This window comes from Amblyomma americanum, chromosome 3 (genome assembly GCF_052857255.1).
Source record: "Amblyomma americanum isolate KBUSLIRL-KWMA chromosome 3, ASM5285725v1, whole genome shotgun sequence".
Taxonomy (NCBI): Eukaryota; Metazoa; Arthropoda; class Arachnida; order Ixodida; family Ixodidae; genus Amblyomma; species Amblyomma americanum.
Genome location: NC_135499.1, coordinates 2,498,750 through 2,513,029, shown reverse-complemented (window position 1 = coordinate 2,513,029; position 14,280 = coordinate 2,498,750). Strand labels below are relative to the sequence as shown.

Sequence of the window (14,280 nt, the reverse complement as noted above, 5' to 3'; positions counted from 1 at the left end):
TTGCGACAATTTTCACCGAGTAAAATACAGTTGGGTTTCCAGCGTGGTCCTGTCTACTCCATCTTGTTAGGCACTTTTCTGCTGGCTTTCCCGTAACCCACGTTTGTTCCATGATCCAATCTGCCGAATTCCTCTTCCGAAAGTTAAACATTTTCATCTCCTAACTCGTGCCTAAGTACTGATGATATGTACACTACACAACGTTTCTTAATTGGAGAACTTTCGCCAAGCCGGTAGGCTATCCTAGACAATGTGCAGCCTATGGTTCTCTGACTCGAACACTTCTCAATAATGTACGCGCTGTGAGTTGGTCTGTACTGTGCAAAGTAAAAGACTCACAATGATTACCTGAAAATAAAATTGCACTCGCCTTTGATAAGAAACGTTCTCCGACAGTGTATCGAAACCAAAGTAAAGTGCTTCCAGAGCACTCCGATCTGTAGTCTAGCGTGCACAACACCGTCCCTAGGCAAACTTCGAACAACGAGCAAGAAAGCCAGGCAAAGCAGAATAATTCAAGTCTAAGCGTTTAAACACGTAACTTGAGACCGCTTAGCTCTGTACAACCACCGTGGACAAGACTGTCCGCCGACACATCTCCTTGAATGGAAGCTTGGGCGAGTTGGTGACGGTTCACTTTCCACATAGCGCTAAACAGACACGGACGCAGGGAGACAAACAGGACGGGCGCTAACTTACAAGTGAACATTTAGTGCATAAAACCAGGCAATATAAGCCCTTTCTGAACAATGAAGGAGAGATATAAAACTATTGATATATTGAGAGCATTTTGCATGACGTTTGAGAAGGAAGGCACTTGCGTAAGCGACCCGTCCGTAGCGCTGACGAAGCGAGAGATAAACTTCTTAAGGAAGTGAAAAGACTCCGTACTCTACGCATGCCTGTCAGCAGAAGAAGATTAGACAACTCATCTCCATAAAGCTACTTGTTTTTGTGTCTTTTCATCTCAACAGTTCATATAAAACGTATTTCCCACGCAATAAAATCAGTTGATTGTTTGCGCGCCCTGTCTGTATGTGTCGTTCTTGTCTGTGTAAACCTTGAGTAGCGCAATAACAATGTTGGAGAAATATAGGAAGCACTCAAACAACGTTATCGTCGAGCAACATTTACGGATTACCGGACATGAAATGCATTTCTTTGTCAGATAAAAACACTGAGGCAGCACTGACGCGCGTATCTTCTTTTTTTTGGGAAAGTATATTGAACGCTTCTATAACTTCCTTTGTAAGCTGATATTTGTGGAAATCAGTGACAAGATAGGTCTTAAAATGCGAATAAGAACCAGGACACTTCTTTGTTTTTCCATCTTTTTCTTTTGCGTTGATGCTGCCAGCAAGATGCCATTTGACACCATTCCTGACATCATAGATATGTTCTCGCAGCTTGTCATTGAGGCATCTGCCTGGCTGCCCTATGTATTTCTGGCCGCATTTCAACGGAATAGAATAGATTACGTTTTCACAGGCCACATATTGGTCCCTATGCTTCTTTTTACATTTTACGGCCTTTTTAGGACGAAGCTAGGTTCACGCGATTACAGAAGTTTGATAACTCGTCAGGAGCGTGGAACACCAGCTGTACTTTGGCACGGCTCATTATCCTATCTAGATTGTGGGAGAGGGTGTGGCATTGTGGAATAACTGTGACCTTTTGTTTTGTTTTTCATTCTCTGAAATAGGCTCATTAGGTTCGGCCTTTCCGAACTGAGACAGTGTATGCTGCAACAACTTCTGAGCGACAGATACCAGAAGATCAGGCGGTTTACCGGCTCCCTTTAGCCTCTTGCACCGATTAAGAAAACTAGACGACGTACAATGTGTACAAGACTTTTTCAGCGTGTTGGAGAGGCATAAGTTAGCAATGGCACGTTTCAATATTTTTGAATGAGCCGAGTGAAACGAAAGGACCGTTTTTTTTTTTTTTGCACTGTGGTTCATGGGACAAGCAGGTGTGACGTGCCTGGAGGTGCACTTTTATTTCCAGGAATTGAATACATATTTCTTCTGGAATCCCATAAGTTATTATTAAGAGAGATAAGGCCGTGCAAAAGCATTTTAATATTTGTTTTACAGTGGCGTGAATGTTCTGTCTCTTTACACTTGTCAAAACCAAATAGGCGTCTACTTACCGAAAAATTTTGACCACAGAGAAACCTCCTAGAATCTGAGCTAACTCTCTGTCCACTGATGCCAAAAAGATGTCGCTTAGAACTGGTGCGATGCAAGAGCCAATAGGAACTCCCATTTTTTAAAAGTATACGGTTCCATCCCAAGAGCAAGACGTCGATGAGAGGTACATCGTTCAAGGAACCCTTGCATCGACTCCGCTGAGGCGTTTTGGAAAGCTTTGGCGTTTTGGACAGTAACTTGTCTTGGGGAATAGAATAATATAAATCTTATACGTCAATAGAAAAGGCCATTAACTCACTACTTCGAATTTTCAGAAATTTAACTACGTCCAAGGAACTTTTTGTCTGATACGGGTCTCCTACTTCGAGCATCATCAATTGGTTCTTGAGAATATTCGATAGCGATTTTTGCCATGACCCCGTTTCAGATATCATTCCACGAATGGGGCAACCAACCTTAGGAGTTTTTGCTGCAAAAAATACATTCAGTGTATCAATTTCACTTTTTTTCTATACTCTTATGAAGACCACTAAGCTTTAACTTGGAGCATAACCGCATCGCTTTCTTTTTCACAGACGCTATAGCGACATTTGTCCTGTCAAAGACGGAGTTAATGGCTGAAGAGGCCTTGAAGTCAAAGGTGAATTTGGGTAGGACGGCAAACCCTCCTTCTTTGTCGGACATCAACCAACAAAGCGAGTTCTCTCTTAAATAGGAGACAGTGCGGTTAATAGAAATATTAAATTTGGTCTGCTCATACCGCTCCACAGCGTCCATACCCTCAGAAATGCATCTGTCTTTTTCCGATTCAGCAGCCAAACGGGAGGCATGGTGAACCATTGCGATTAGTTCTGGGGCTGCTTTCTTGGACGGAACGGCGAACTTTGGTCCTAGTCCAAGTACACGGGGCACTTCACGAGGAAGGGAAATTCCTTCTTTGCAGTAGACGTTGCTCACCGCGGTGCATGTCCTAAGAAGCAGATACCTCAGAGCTGGCAGGACTTGTTGCTAGATGAATTCCGTGAACCTTCCGGCGATGACAAGGCGTTCCAGGAAGGCCGGCTCACTTCGAGAAGGGCCACACACTGCTTGCAATCGGAGGTGTAGAAAATTCTTACACAAGTTATCAAACTTTTGTTTAATCACGTGAAACATCGTTCTAAAAAAGCCATAAATAAGAAACAAAAGGTCACAGTTATTCCACAATGCCACACCCTTTCCCACAATCTAGATAGGATAATGAGCCGTGCCAAAGTACAGCTGGTGTTCCACGCTCCTGACGAGTTATCAAACTTCTGTAATCGCGTGAACCTAGCTTCGTCCTAAAAAGGCCGTAAAATGTAAAAAGAAGCATACGGACCAATATGTGGCCTGTGAAAATAATGTAATCTATTCTATTCCGTTGAAATGCGGCCGGAAACACATAGGGCAGACAGGCAGGTGCCTGAATGACAGGCTGCGAGAACATAACTATGATGTCAGGAATGGTGTCAAAGGGCATCTTGCTGGCCGCATCAAAGCAAAAGAAAAAGATGGGAAAACAAAGAAGTGCACTGTTTGTTATCCGGATTTTAAAAGCTCTCTTATCATTGACAGCCACAAAGATCACCTTACAAGGGAAATTATAGAGGCGTTCCATATACTATCACAAAAAGAGGACACGCGCGTCAGGGCTGCCTCAGTGTTTTATCTGACAAAGAAATGCATTTCATGTCCGCTAATCCGTAAATGTTGCTCGACGATAACGTTGTTTGAGTGCTTCCTATATTTCACTAGTTTTATGTCTCTTCTTCACTGTTGACAAAGTGCTTATATTGCCTGGTTTCATGCACTAAACGTTCAGTTGTAAGTTAGCGCCCGTCCTGTTTGTCTCCCTGCTTCTGTGTCTGTTTAGCGCTATGTGGCAAGTGATGTATTTAAATCGTGATAACATAAATACGATATGGGTGCATATAGGAAACAACATCCCAAATAGCTTGTACTGCCCAGCAGATTTGGCCCGGAGGAGGTTTTACGATTTGCGCTTGGCTGCCGATGCAGAATCTGGGCGATCGCCTTGCTAACGGAGGGGCGGGGGGTGCGCAGGCCGCGACTTCGGCTGCCTCATGGGGAACCTGATGCGGTGTCGGATGCGGTGCTCCCGGATGTACCCGGGCAGCTTGGGTTACTGCCAGGGCGGCCGCTGCATGTGCGAGACAGGCATCCCGGTGCCCGGGCGGCCCGGAATGTTGCCGGGACCGATGCACATGGGGCCCATCGTCGGCCCGCCGGTGGGGTCCGTGGGTCCTATAGTCGGCCCGCCGGTCTTGCCAGGAATGATGCCTTTCCCTGGATAAACACCAGCTAAACCCTGTCCACGTGTTGTTTCTGCGACTCCGATCGGCGCAAGCGTGGTCGCTGGCTGGTCGGCGTCCTACATCACCCGCGTAGGAAGCTGAGGCCCTTCCAGTGAGCAGTGAATGACTCTCCGCTACAAAGTCAATTAAAGTTCCCTGAGGAACGCGTCGCAGCAAAGGTTCCTCCGGCCGAGTGAAGCGCGCGAGTACTTGTTTAGTGTTGCCGCTTACATCTAAAGGAATTGCTTGCCGTCGCCTACAGCAGCCATGCAAGAGGGCTGCATTGTGGGCCAAGAATCAGGCGACAACAGTCAGGCTTGCCGACCGGCAATCCCAAGCAGTTGCTCTGAGCGCAGTGACACGCGTCATGTTTGGAAACAGAGCAGCGATCGGTAGCTAAGCGGAATGTAGGAAAAAACGCAGAATGCCTACTTGTCTGCGTCAAGAAACGCTGCCTCCGAAACCAACTCGCGTATGCGAATATTTGAAAGCATGCGCGTCGCACGTGTATAGATATATTTTGTAGGTGCCCGGAGAATAGTTCTGCACTTTTTCAACCTGCTTGTCTTCAACGTTTTCAACCTGGGCCAAGACTGCAGGCACTCGCGCAAGCCCACACCTAGAAGCATATGCCAGATGTTTCTCAGTTGAAAGCTTATTTTGCAACCAGAAGTTCCGAGGAAAGCCAGGTAAAAGCTGCAGAAACAGCTTGAAGGATCCCGACTTCCCGGCATAAGTATGCCGGTAGAGAGAAAGAGAGGAGAAAAAGTAACGAAATAAGTTACTATGATGGACTTTGAAAAACATAATGCACCTGCATCGTGTTATGCACATAATACAAAGGAGCCCCCAAGAGGACTACGGAGGAGGAGCGAATCAAACGATGAAAAAAGACACGAGTTCGTAAAGTGTCACTAGAGCAAGGAACTAGAATGTGAATATTTTGGCGAATCACTTTTTGAGACATTTCCTGTAGAACAAGACTGTCACGGCAGTGCAGTTCGTTCAATAGCGTGGGTAACAAATACTGCATCATTTGTTGGCCATAATCGGTACGGCATTTCATGACATACCCAGGCTCTGCTCTGCAGGCATAATACACTGTTTTGTTTTGTTCTATGCCAGCGAGTCTTATCAGGGTGTCATCGTTTTTCATTATTGCAAGTTTATATTCACAGCACAACCTATGAAGTCGAGAGTTGGACGGAATTGCATCTGGCGAGGATAAGCGTGGATTAACGTTTCGACGTCCCGTACGGGTGCCTTGATCGCAATGAAGCGAAGGACGGGAAGACAGCTATACATGAGATGTTTTTCGAAAAGAGCGGAGGTATATCTCTGGGGGATTGCCATCGGTCAAGTTAATTGTATCTTGCGTTGACTGAATGTACAGTAATTCCATGAGAAAGCGTTCTGGCAATGATTTTTCCTGTGCAGTCACACGTGCCGCGTTCCAGTCGATGGCATGGCCAGTGTCGTGATGATGTTCTCCTAAAGTGTTCGAGCGAGTTCTGTGTCAATGCACTTTTGTTTTACATCTTTGGCGTGTGTATGTTTTTCACAAGTAACCTATAGTTATACATCGATTTTATTGCTATAATGTTCTGCGTCTGGAATAGACTTGCTGTGTAAGAAATGCAACCTTACATGCAATACGTATGACCCGTTTCTGTAAACAGCAAGTTTATAAATACTGTCAGCTGTTGTTGTTGCCCATACGAGACATCCGTAGTTATTTATGGATGAGAAAAAGGCTGATGAAGTAGCATCTTAACGGACACACGAAAACTAAACCAATGGCGACGAATGGTGCGAACTGTTCTAGAAAGTAGAGTCAAGCGCTGGGCGAGTCGGTACATGATTGTAGAAAGAAAACCAGCGCAAAGGACAGGATAAAACTCAGAGCCAACGCGAAATTCTAGAGGCGTAACACATCGTTAAACAAGCAAATCGATGTCTAAGTGACACGACGGTGAGGCTATTCGATAAAGAAATTAGATTTTCCAACTTCTTAACGTAACCGTGCTGCACATTGATTTCGGCCCTGATGGTTGTCTGTGATGCTGCAATCTATCTTTTCTTGTAAATCTCTCATGTGTGCGCAGGCGTGGTTTGATATTGAACGGTATAAATGTGACCGTTACTGAAATAAAAGCATTCGATAGTCCAGCGCCGTCCTGCGTTTCTGTTCTGTGTGTCCGTCTTTTGCGCTAGTTTCCTTTCTGCAATCATATTCTAGAAAGCTTATTGGATTGGTTTATGGGGGTTTAATGACCCAAAGCGACTCGGCCTATGAGCGACACCGTAGGGGATGGATCCGGGAATTCCGACTACCTGGGGTTCTTTAGCGTGCACTGACATCGCACAGTACACGGTCCTCTAATTTTGCCTTCATCGAAATTCGACCGCCGCGATCGGGATCGAACCCGCGTCTTTAAAGCCAGCAGGCGAGCGCTATAGCCACTTAGCCACTGCGCCGGCTAGGAAGCTTATTAGTTAAGTAAATGATATGGCCGTTCCACGACATAGTGTCCGTAACTATATATACACTAAGAGTTTTACAAGACCGCACAAATTCTATTCGGGTATGGTCGAGTTCAATCAGGGGAAACTAAAATGGTAACGGCGGGGGAGAGACAGCACTGCTTTTGTTTTATTAACGATAATTTTCATATAGCTGTTTACTGCCAAAGGGTTAATTTCATTTAAAGTTTTATTCGCTGGCTTAGCGAATAAAACGACACCCAACAACAACACCAACACTGAGCGTGAACTTATAACTGGTTTTATTGGTGTAAACAGGTGGTCTTTTTATACACAAAACATGAGCGTCATCAATGGCAAACAAAGAAACGAACTAACATATCGGTATGAGCAATCGCAAACAGATCCACACAACACACTCATCGCGATAGTCTAAGCATGTCAACTTCTTTCTCAGACAGCGACAAAGACGCATTCCTGATACACATTTCGGCCCCGGAAGATTTGATTTGAAAAGCTTCTGCGAACTCTGTCTGTAATTCTGTTATTGGAATGCGAAATAATCGTGGTTCTTTCGAACAGAGGCTTGCATTTTTTGCAGCGTTGACAATGAGTCGCCAGCTTTCCCGAATGCGTGATGGAGATACAGTTGTTAGCGGGCTCACTTAGCCTTTTGTTTTTGCAACGGCCCATTTAGCCAAGATACGTCATTCCGGCGGAATGAGATAAACAACACCTGTATCGCATTCGACGTGTTTTCCTCATGGTTGATGCTGCAGCGTTGTTTGGGGGTCTCACCCTGTTCATTTACTTTTGCGCATAAACCAGATAGCTTTTTGGCGGCCGTGAAAACCACAGGGACATCGTTCCTGCCCGCAAACTTTTTGAGACCGTGCGAAACTCAGAGTTCGTAGGGGATAACAACCGGACGTGTGTTCTTCTTGGAACCATGTATCTTTTTAGTTTTTTCCTGTCAGTATATTAAGAACTTTTTCCGAAATCGATGCCAGAAGGATGTCAGGGTACCCGCCATCCTTCAACCTCCTAAACTTTTGGTTAAGTCCCTGCTCTACCTTGTGCCCGCATGACTTCCTGATGCTCTGAATCATACACGCGTAGGCGATAGACCATGTAATTAACTTTGAGTGTGCGGAATCGCATCTTAAAATTGCCTTTTATCCTTCAGTGCTGTACCACGGTCGCTCAATGGAGGCGCACTTGGTGCGGCCCGTCACGTCGCCCGAGAGAGCCGTATTGCGCCTATTTCTCATCACCGCCGCTGCGGCGCCACCGCTCCGTGACGGGTTCGGCCGGAGAGCTGTGCGCAGCTGCCGAGGCAGTGCTTTCGTTTAGGCGTCCGCGCGGTAGGCGCTTCATAATTTTAGCATTTATGAGCTGCGTTTCACACATTATGGTGATATCACGTGCAAGTTTGCTATTGATAGCGTGATAGCGGCATGCCACCATCACTGGGATTTTCCAAATCGCACGTGGACTTGCGTTTACACCGAGAATCGAGGCAGAAGTGCGCTTCGCCGAGCGGTCACCCATTCAGTTACGGGCGTTTCAACCACTGTAATAACTTATTACATATTACAATCCTGAACTCGGGACAAGGTTTCGGGCAACTTGTTCAACGTGCACTTTTTGTAAACTTACGTTTGTGGTCGTAACGTTCAGCATTAAAGTTCAGGCTGTTGCTCCGTTTTCGCTGGAAATAGTTTCAAGTGAATATACTGCTGACACAAACTGTTGCCAAAGAAACACAAGACAGCCAGTTCAACCGGACGCCCGCAGGCTCAGCCAATGTTTTTCGTTTTATTTTGAAGTCACGTGATGCACCGAAGGAATTCAAGCCTACCTTACAAGCGAAGAACTTTCCTCGAAAGAGGTTTATGAGCAAGTATGATTTTTTCCACCGTAAGATTGATGTTTCCTGCCCAATTGGTCAGCAGAAGTTGCATTAGTTTGGTTAGAAAGGCTTTGCAGAGGTCCTTGGTGTGACTGCGGTCTTCTCTCGCAAATCAACTCCGGACATTGCTCAGAATAGGGGAGAAGGGCTGAAACCAACATGTTGCATAGCTTGGTGCTTCTTCTGACCTCTGGGCACTTCATCACCTTGCTAACAAGGGTGCATGTAAGCTTGCACAAGGCAACTATTTCCATTTTCGGATACCTCAGGCGTCCATCATCAAGATTCTTGATAAGCCCATAAATTTCTTCAGTTGGCTTTGCTACCTGCAGTAGGGTTCTGCAAGAATCACAAGGCACCTGAAAACAAGAACGGTTAGGAAAAGGATGGGGACTGACATAAAATAAAATTAATGACACCGTAAACTAAGCACTCGAATATATTTAAACTTTGGTTATATACAAAATAATGAAAATAAGGGTAGGCACTGAAAACAACAGCCAAAATAAAAAAAATGTTTCATGCAATTTCGTAAAAATATTCATACCTTCTGTTAACATGCACGTGCAAGGTAACCAGCCAAGTATGCAATCGGTGCGAACTCTATGTCACCTGCTGGTTCGCACCACACATGAATGAATCCAAGCTCACTAGAAAGCTCCCTCGCAGCAGACGTGATGGCAGCCGGCAAGGTACGACTTTCGTAATCATGAATGCCAAGTTTTACAGCTGTCCTTCCCTCAGAGTTGATGGTGTATTTGCCGACTTTGATGCTTGCAAGATGCCAACCTGCACAAAGCATGGGGAAATGTGTATTGTCTCCGTTTATTATTTTTTTTCGCGAATGGTACCTTCAATATTTTCTCTGATGTGAAAACTGCAGCCCTTGCGTAAACTCTGTCGTTCCCGCCATTGAAATGCCTTAGGCTGCTGAAAAGCGATTCTACAGGATCGCTGTTGAGGGCTTGCGTTAGGACGTATCGGAAGCTGAAAAAAAGATATTCGATTAAATGCAATGTTCTGATGTAAAACACACAGAAGACATTGTTGTAAAGATACTTGATGTGATCAAGGAGGTACTCAATTAGTGCCACTGTTTATCTGGTTGTCAAGATTGTTGCTTCGTACGTTTCCTTGGTTAGCCTTTGCTTCGACGTGTCTCCTTTGGCCTGAATGTCTTCGACATAGCACAGAAAGTCCAACTCTAACCAAGAGAGTCGCTCGTCGTCTGACAGATAGAATAGCTCCTCTTGGTGTCTTCATGGCTTCACTGATGCGATGTTGTGCAAGGCGCACCATTTTGATATCATTCGCATAAAAGTGATCGTGGCGGAACTATCTTGAAACGCACAAGCTTCAGAATGGAACTGCGGGTTGTCCTGGAGGAACTAAAGTGTAGCTATCTTAGGCGAGGAGAATATATCTGTTGCCCTGCGCACCTTCATTTTTTCAAGGTTGTTTGGCTCAACATGAGGCTGTGTGAGGAACTTAACAGGTTTAACTAGAAGTGTGGATTGAATGTCTAAAATCTTCAAGTAAAATTCACCTCGAATGGCCTGCCCCTCATCTACTAATTCTCTTTCGAGGAAGTTCGTGCGGAGATTTTTTTTATTACGTGGTTTTGGTCGAACGCCAAAAAAAGGGGGTCACTTTCCCTGAAAGCGTGAGGCACCGAGAGTACAAGTGCGCCTTCCTCTGAAAGGCTCTTGAACAGGGCAACGTTGGTTTGGTTGTTGTCCGCAACCATTCTTGCGACGCGAAAGCCAACCTCTTCAACTGATTGCATGAGTTTCATTGTCATTGAATGAAGCTTGTCATTCTTGAGACAGCGGATAAAAAATAACCCACTGGTATGGTGTAAGATCTTGACAAGCCTCTCAAAACAAAATACAACAGACGGTTTGTCACCTGAGGGATTGTTGTTGAGAGCTCTGCAGGGCCCATGCCTACGAGGTCGAAAACTTTGTCGACTTGCCGGTCATATATAACTTTTCGGGCTATAGCCATTTCATCAATAATTAATGAGCAGTAAGCCTCTTGCGGCACACTCAGGATTTGTACTTCCCACGAAGACGTTCCTTGATGAGGTATATAACTCCAATCTCTCCTGTTGACTGACCAACATACTTCTGCAGGGTGGTACGGCACGGCAGCTTAATAGACCCCTTGGTCGGGCGTGCTCGTAGCCTTCGGTTGAGCACGCTTTCCAAGGTACGCACTCTCTCAGAACAGGTTCATTATACACATTTATTTGGTTGTAACAGTTGGCGACATGATTTTTGATGAAGAGAGCGGTTTTGTCACTTTTTTTCAGTTGATTTTATTAACCTCACGAAGTCCTAAATCGCCTCGTTTTCTTCATAACCTTGCAAGCGCTCTTTCATTTCGTCGTGCTCGGCTTGCAGTTTTTGCAGCGCTTTTCCTTGGCGAGCGACTTTCGATTTCGGCCTGTTCTCGGTCTTCCTTGCATCGTCCATCACGCTCGCGAGATCAAACGCAGTCTGACAAGCCTCATAAACCAGCAAAATATTTTTGCTACAGATTTCCAACCTACGCTGGCCTGCATCCTCCATGACCAGGGTACTTTCGGTGCTCATGGTCGCAATCAGAAAGGCGAGATCCACTCACATTTGGGTCCTCCCTGGAGCCGTGGCACTCAGCTGGAGTTCTCCGAACTGTGCCATCAGCAGAGCGGTCAACTTGAGGTCTCTTCTTTCGTTGCGAACTTGCTGGTTGCATATAATGGGGGCAGTTCGGTAACACGGAGGGGACAGCTGACGGAAGCAGAATCTTTAGTTTTGTGTTCTTCCTGTAGTCGTCATCTGTAAAGGGCAGAGAGCATACCAGTGACTTGTCACTCGGCTCCCACCTACTTCCTTTTCCGCCCGAGCCATCCCGAGATATGTTTTTCAGCCACGCTGCTCGACGATGTGGACCGCACGGGAACTCATGGTAACCGATCTTCGAATCTTTTTTTGCGTTTGTGGTGCACAGCGGCACGCAGCAGTTGCATGGCATGGTGTCGCATGCGCTTAGGACGCTGTCGACACAGGCACCGATGACAAGCACGCAAAACTAGCAGAACCACGCGGTCATGCAGAGCAGTTACAGCGAAAACACGTGCTAACACAGCCAGCGCACTCCTTCCGAGTCGTCTGACCGTCCGTGCCGGCGGCGGCTTGGATGGATGGATGGATGGATGGATGGATGGATGGATGGATGGATGGATGGATGGATGGATGGATGGATGGATGGATGGATGGATGGATGGATGGATGGATGGATGGATGGATGGATGGATGGATGGATGGATGGATGGATGGATGGATGGATGGATGGATGGATGGATGGATGGATGGATGGATGGATGGATGGATGGATGGATGGATGGATGGATGGATGGATGGATGAATGGATGGATGGATGGATGGATGGATGGATGGATGGATGGATGGATGGATGGATGGATGGATGGATGGATGGATGGATGGATGGATGGATGGATGGATGGATGGATGGATGGATGGATGGATGGATGGATGGATGGATGGATGGATGGATGGATGGATGGATGGATGGATGGATGGATGGATGGATGGATGGATGGATGGATGGATGGATGGATGGATGGATGGATGGATGGATGGATGGATGGATGGATGGATGGATGGATGGATGGACGGACGGACGGACGGACGGACGGACGGACGGACGGACGGACGGACGGACGGACGGACGGACGGACGGACGGACGGACGGACGGACGGACGGATGGATGGATGGATGGATGGATGGATGGATGGATGGATGGATGGATGGATGGATGGATGGATGGATGGATGGATTTATGGATGGATGGATGGATAGGGCTGAACCCTTTAAATCGGGCGGTGGCTCAAACCACCTAGCCATGCCCTATGAAATTTTACTCTTCTCTTGATTTTAGCCACCAATAAGATAACCTTCGCTTGGTTACTTCTACCCGCTTAAAATCTACTTTCCCTTCACTGTCGTTAAACCCCAATGCCTTGGATAAATCAGCCCCGCTGCTTTCCACTGTAGGGTGAAGCCCTTTACAGAAAAGTATCAAGTGTCACGGAGTGGTGGCGCCCCGCGGAGAATGACGGCGGAAACTTGAACTTCTCCCTATACGCGCTTCCCCAGCCATTGAGGCGCGACGCGACGGGCCGCACCCAGTGCGCCCATTGAGCGGCCGTGGCTGTACATACAGCCAACACGTGTGATCTGCGCCCTCATGAATTTCGAGGTCTAAAAATTTAATGACAGATTGTTCCGGCAGTTCCAAGGTGAAGTTTAATCCCCTGATAGCCCTTTCAAACAGATTGACAGATTGATAACCAAGCTTTGGTTGACAGAACTGTGTGCTATCCCGGAAAAAACATAGCAAAAAATCGTCAACATGGCGGAAACAGGCCAGCACTCCTAGTTCTTCCAACTGATGCTTCAATGCCCCCCTATTTCCGCTTGCCATGTATACATCACACAGGATTGGCGCCAAACAGGAGCCGATGAAAATCCCAGTGCGCTGCTCTAAAAGGCTGACTTCTAATTGGAGAAGCAAAGAATCCAAGTACAAGTCCAAAAAAGCACGAACAATGGTGCCGCTTTGAATTCTGAATTTTTTTGTTGGTCCAAAGCACTCGATAGCTTCTTCGACGGCTGCCATGGCAGCAGGTTTTGGTATGTTGTAATACATATCCTGAACGTCGATGGAGAGGCAACTCATGGTGCGGCCTTTTAGGAATTCAACGACTTGTTTCGATTCCTGGACTCCGTACAGGTCGTTTACTTCTACAGAAGATAAGTGCAGTTTTAGGTATTGCGCCAAGGACTTGTGCCAGGTCTGCCTTCCACAATCATTCGCAAGGGGTTGCCATCTTTAGGCGTTTTTACTGTGTAGAATGGTCAAAGGCAAAGGCTTTCTTTTGATTTCACTTCCTTCGCTAGGCTTTACAGACCTTATTTTTCACAAAGAGTATAGCCGCCTTTTATTTCCTTAGGTAGACAGCTGGGCTAGTTGGTTTGCATTATTTATGGAACATGGTACCAGCGCAAGAAACAAGGACGAAGGGAGAAGAAAGACAACACGAATGTCGGACTTCAACTGAAATTTATTGCACACTTGCGGGATTTTTATATGCAGAGAAGCACCACTATCGCCACCAGTCGTTCACAGCTATCAAGACACGCCGGTCCACAAATGGCGAAAGCATCTGAACTAAACAAAGACTGCGTACAAACAAACTGCGTACAAGAGCACATCGCAGACTTTTTGTTTTCTTTTTTCCTATTTTACCTGCCTGAACCTACAATCACATTTGCCTGCAAATAATCAATTTCCTTTTTTCCGAGCGCGACAGATGGGACACTGATA

General features: G+C 46.2%; 2 protein-coding genes across 7 annotated transcripts in view; one reads left to right on the top strand and one right to left on the bottom strand.

Annotated features, from left to right (window-relative positions):
- The window catches only part of LOC144124414 (uncharacterized), an 88,181-nt gene that overhangs the window by 24,446 nt on the left and 49,455 nt on the right, over positions 1–14,280 (bottom strand). Inside the window, exons 2-4 of one of the 6 annotated variants that reach the window (XR_013313157.1) lie at positions 9,737–9,872; positions 9,433–9,674; positions 8,479–9,244 (exon numbers count right to left, since the gene is read on the bottom strand). The exons of 2 other annotated variants lie outside the window; for them this stretch is intronic. The gene's annotated coding sequence lies outside the window, so the exon portion shown is untranslated. Of the gene's footprint in view, positions 1–8,478; positions 9,279–9,432; positions 9,675–9,736; positions 9,873–14,280 lie in introns of those variants that run through there. 3 more of the 6 variants (XR_013313160.1, XR_013313159.1, XR_013313158.1) reach the window with 3 other exon arrangements.
- Positions 1–14,280, top strand: part of LOC144124415 (longicornsin-like) — a 158,667-nt gene that overhangs the window by 114,539 nt on the left and 29,848 nt on the right. The window lies entirely within an intron of this gene.